This window comes from Elephantulus edwardii, unplaced genomic scaffold, assembly GCF_000299155.1.
Source record: "Elephantulus edwardii isolate Elephantulus edwardi_28Jun2011 unplaced genomic scaffold, EleEdw1.0 scaffold00135, whole genome shotgun sequence".
In the NCBI taxonomy this organism is placed as follows: domain Eukaryota; kingdom Metazoa; phylum Chordata; class Mammalia; order Macroscelidea; family Macroscelididae; genus Elephantulus; species Elephantulus edwardii.
The window spans coordinates 3987495-3993519 of NW_006399885.1; positions in this window are offsets into that span (position 1 = coordinate 3987495).

Here is a 6025-nt window from a genome sequence, read left to right on the forward strand (position 1 = left end):
GTCGCTATGAGTCAGAAATGACTCGACGGCACATAACAACAACAAGAGAGACCTATTTATTTTTCTGGTGGTCCATGGTATATTCAAGACTCTTCTCCAGCACCTCAGTTCAAAGGCATTGGTTCTTCTTCTGTCATCCTTCAACATTGTCCAGCTTTCTGATGCATAGCAAGTAACTGCAAATTCCCTGGCTTAGACTAGGTGCACCTTGGTCTCTATACTGACACCATTGCATTTCACTACTCTGGACAGATTTTTCCAATGCATTTCACCTTTTGATTTCCTGACTTCTGTTGTTAAGAGTGTTGATTGTAGAGCAAAGCAAGCTGCAATTGTTAACAACCTCAAACTCTTCTCCATCTATCATGGTTCTGTCAATTGGCCCAGTGGAAATGAGTATTATTACTCTAAAATTTGACTTTTAATTTTGCTAATTTATCAATACCAAGGAAGGAAATAAATACTAATAATATTGAATGATCTCTTAATATTACAAAACCAAACCCACAGCTATTGAATAGGTTCCAACTCATAGTGACCCCCTAGTGGTTTTCAGAGTCTGTAAATCACATAGGAGGAGATAATGACCCTCCGTCTGATTTATGAGACTGGAAGTGTTTAAGGAAGAGGACTACCTTTCTTTCTCATGCAGAGTAGCTGGTGTATTTGAACCACCACTATTCGGATTTACCCCACCCCATTCACCTTTTGGTTCACAGCTACACATTGTTTCTTTCCTCTTAGTGTAGATATGTTAAGAAATAATAATTTCACTCTTATTTGGCATATTTGATGTGTTACTATTTTTTTTTCTCAAGTATTCTCATTCATTCCTGCTTTTTGACTATATGAAAGTCATAAATAAAAAGCTAAAGCTGTTTTGAAATTATTAAACACTTAATTATGTTTGATAAATTATAAGTTAATTAGAATGTGGTAAAATTAAACCTCTGGTATTTGGCAAGTAGCTATGCAATCATAAATGCATAAAGCAATGGCTTTTAACCTTTCCTTGTATTAAGACTTCCATAAATAACACAAAGCCCCAGATTCTCTGCAAATACACACAACATTGGCTCTTCCCATGAAAATTTATGTTATCACTTAATACGCAGAAGAACATGGCAAATGGTTACAATCCCCAGTACATTGGCTAATTGTGTCTGTATGAGACTTAATTTAAATAGCTGTCTTGCTCAATTCATTATCTTAATACCTTTAAATGCCCTCCTTACACACACTTTAAATTACCTTGAGAATGAAATGGAATGTTATCATTCTGAGGCTAGAAAAACATTGCTTCTGAGCAATTTTTCAGTCACAGGTCAATAATCTTGATGGCTAGTGTTTCATTTGTCTCATTGAGTGGGGACAAATCATGGTTATAGACATTCTGGTAGCATAGAGAGACTAGCCAAGGTACTAAATACCACCCGTAAGACAAAGACAGGCATCATTAAGAAGAGCAAGTATCAAGGTACATTTTATTGTGAGCTATGGCTTCATGATGAAGTCTGATGCCTCAACAGGCATAAATCACATTCACAGATTAAACTCATTTTCTATGGCCTAAAGGAGCTTTTCAAGATTCAGTCATTAAATTTTTACTCTAACCATTTTCATATGTGGAAAAAATGATGTTTTCTTCAGAGATGGAATGGCTATCCCCACTCCTGAGAAATTTACTGCATTCTATTGCTGGGGCTTAATAGAGATTTAGGTTTCATGTGGGGAATATACCGAAGATAAAATTTAATGGTGCGTCGAACCGCAAAGGTGGACTGTCACCATAAGTCACATGAAAAAACTGCAAGTGATGAGACCGGCTGTCTTCTTACAGACATAAAACAACGAAAAGCCAAATCTGAAATAATGCCTTGTACCATAAAGTTTTATTTCTGTATACCTTTGCCTATCATAAAGTATAATGGAAGAGCCTTGATAAAAAATGTATTGACTGTAAGTCTCTATTAAACACGATGATGATGGTCATTAAGCCAGCATTCTGTTATTCTAACGTTTAAGAAGACGTGTACTTACCTCTTTATGCTTTGCATCAGGAACTCTGATGGTGTAATGTGTTGCATGTTGCTCTGGTCATTTCCTGGTCAGCGGTTTGAAGGCATCCACTGCTCCATGAAACAGAGATGGGCAGTCTTCCCCCTGCAGTTTCAGAAACCTGCCATTAGTAAAAGGTAACTTGAAGGCAGTGAGTTTACTTTGGGAGTTTCCCTTCCATTTTAAATTAATGGAACATAAGCAGAAGGATTTGCTTTATTTATTGGTTTGTGTCTAGGATTTGGATAGCAACAAAAGAATCCACAGACATATTTTAGTGCCCTTATAGAAATGTGTTTCAGCATACCTGATTAACTTTTCTAAGCAGCCCCTTTGTTGTTAGATGTTGTTGTTAGGGGCCACTAAATACAATCCATAACAACACTATGTAGAAAATATCTGAATCCTGTCCTAGCCTGTGCCATCCTCATCATCTCTGATGTACTTGAGTCCCTTTGCTAGAGTCACTGTGTCAAGCCACCTCATTGAGGATCTTCCTCTCTTTTGCCCATCCAAACTCCAAACTCAACACTTCCAAACATATCCCTCTCCATGGAATGGCTCTCATAGCAACATCGCCAAATATATGAACCAAAGCGTTGTATCCTTGTTTCTAAGAAGCACGCTGGCTATACTTTCCCCAAGACATATCTGCTTGTTTTTGTTTGGTTTTTTTGTTGTTTTTTTTTTTTAACAATCTAGGTGATATTCAGTGCTCTTCTTCTACACCACAACTAAAAGACATCAACTCTTCTTCTGTAATCCTTATATCCTTATTTATTGTATGACTATAGTCTTCAATATGGATTACATCTGAACATCAAGAAAACAGAGATCCTTACCACTGAACCAATAGGTAGCATCGTGATAGATGGAGAAAGGATTGAAACTGTCAATTATTTAATCTCCCTTGGTTTTACGATCAACACCCTTAGTACCAGCTGTCAGGTCATCAGGAGGCACAATACTTTGGGCAAGTCCATTCTCAGGGACCTCTACAAAATACCTAAGAGCAATGATTTCAGCTTGAAGATAAAAGTGCTTTTGATTCAAGCTATGGTCTATTCAACCACTAGTTATACATCTGAGAGGCAGCACCTTTATCTGTGTACTTCTACTATTCATTATTTCCATTAAATATTTTCTGTTCTGTGTTCAGTTCCCACAGGAAACATGGGTAGTACAGTGTTTAGGCCCTTGGCTGCTTAGTGGAAGATTGTTGGTTCAAATCCACCAGTCTCAGTGGGAGAAAGATGAGTCAATCTGTTTCTATAAAGATTTACAACCTTGGAACTCTAAAGGACAGTTCTACTTCTTACTGTAGAGTCACTGTGAGTGGAAATCTACTATTGGCAGTGGGGTTCTTTATTCTGTCTCTGGTGTTCTAGTGTGTAAGGTCAATCAAACACAAATGGCCCAAACCATCTAACTGCTCCCCAGGGAAAGATAACCAAATATCCTCTCTTAATCCATTGGAAGTTCAGTTATTAATTCCAACTCAATAGCAATGAATTGGTAAAAGAGTTCCTTCACATACTTGTGACGTAATTGTTACATGGCTCTCAAGGAGCTCTTATGACTAGTCCATTGGATGCTAAGGTGCTAATCCATGGGCCAAGCCTGTTTCGTGATTCAAATTCACTAGGAACTCCTTGGGAGACAGACAATTTCCTTCTCCCAATATTTACAGTCTCAAAAATCTAGTGGAGAGAAAGCTATATGTCTGTTTCAACTTGAAAGCAAAGCATGAATATCAAATAAAACTTCTTGTGGTGATAAAAAAAAATCAGTATCTGCGCTAGAGTCCAGTGGTGGTGTAAAAGGGTAAGCACTATTATTAACCAAAAGGCTAAAGGTTTAAACCTACTAAGAGACACTTTGAAAAAAATACTTGGTGAACTATTTCTGCAAACTCATCTATTGAGAATCCTGTGGAGCACAGTTCTACACTAAGTTCTACACTTAGAATCACCATAAATCAGGGCTGGTTCCATAGCAATTGGTTTGCTTTTGATTTATATCTGAGTAACCAGATATTAATATGTAACATGCCTCTATGAACTTGGAGAAAGGATGATAGTTATAGAAAGATTTCAGATCTTTTGTTCATAGGGTCACTATGAATCGTGCTCAACTCAACAATAAGCATCAACAACAACAGAGAAAGGATATAACCCTAATACACTCCTTTCTTCATTTTGAACCATGTAGTGCTCCCTTACTCTGTTTTCACAACAGCCTATGGTTTAGGTATAGGTTTTTCATGAGCACAGTTAAGCATTTTGGAATTCCCTCTCTTCTCAATAATAGCTATAATTTGTTATGATCCACATAGTCAAATACCTTCATATAGTCTATAAAGAACAAAAAGATATCCTTCTGGTATTCTTAACTTTCATCCAGGATCCATCTGACCTCAGCAATATATCCCTGGTGCCATGACCTTATTTAAATCCTTCTTGGACTTCTGGCAGTTCTCTATTTATGTACTGTTGTAGCCATTTTTTTTAAATTATCTTCAGCAGTATTTTGCTTACTTGTGATATTAATAATATTGTTTGATAATTTCCACATTTTGCTGGATCACCTTTCTTGGGAGTGGAAACAAATATGGACCTCTTCCACTCAGTCCACCTGGAGAACAAAAAATTTGAGAAGCCAGACTCTATATGGAAGAATGTGGCATCAAGATCGGTGGAAGACTCATTAATAATCTGTGTTATGCAGATGACACAACTGAAAATGAGGAAGATTTAAGACACTTGATGTAGAAGGTCAAGTACTGTAGCCTTCAGTGTGGATTATATCTCAACATGAAGAAAATAAAAGTCCTTACCACAGGACCAACAGTCAATATTATGATAGAAGGAGAAAAGATTGAAGCTGCCAACAGTTTCATCTTCCTTGGCTAAACAATCAACACACTTGCTACCAGCATTCAGGAGATCAGGAGATTTTTGCATTGGACAAGTCCACCATCAAGACCTTTCCCAAAAGGTGAAGAGTAATGATGTCGATTTGAATACTAAGGTGCACATACTTCAGGTCATGGTCTTCTCAATCACCTGCTATACAGCAGAGAACTGGACAAAGAATGAGGATGACAGAAGAATTGATGTCTTTGAGTTGTGGTTCTGGAGAAGAGTGTTGGATATTCCATGGACTGCCAAGAGAACAAATAGATACATTTTAGAGAGGCTGCAGACGGAGTGTTCCTTGTAGGTAGATGGTGAAATGTCATCTTTCATATTTCATACATGTAGATAAATTAGGCTATTCCTTGGAAAGGAACATCATGCTTGGAAAGATAGGTAGTCAGTAAAGGAGAAGAAGATTTTAATGAGGTAGACTGACATGGTAACTTCAGCAATGAGCTTGAGTATTTCAGAAATGGTGAGGATGGCACAGAATATAACAGGGTTCAGGTTTGCTGTTTCTAAGGTCACTATGAGTCATACTCAACCTGATGGCACCTAACAACCACCACAGCCTGTTAAGAGGACATACACTTTGGACATATATGTATGTAGTAGGCATGCCTATTCCTTGGAAATGAACACGTTGCTTGGAAAGATGGAGGGTCAACCAAGGAGAGGGAGACCCTGAATGAGATAAATTGACATGATAACCTCAGCAACAGACTTTAGTGTATCAGAGATGGTGAGGACGTTGCAGGATAGGGCAGGGTTCAGGTCGGCTGTTCACAGGGTACTATGAGTCTTTTTCAATTTGACAGCACTCAGCAACAACAGTCTTGTGCAATTTGACTAATGCAACCATGGAACTGATTTTTAATTTTGATAAACTTTAGTTAAAATTTAAGTAGCCACATATCTGCACTATGGGTAGACTAGATGGATAATTAATTGATTAATTGATGTTGTTGTTGTTGTTATGTGCCATCGAGTCGTTTCCGACTCATAGCGACCTTATGCACAACAGCTCTAAACCCTGCTCTATCCTGCGC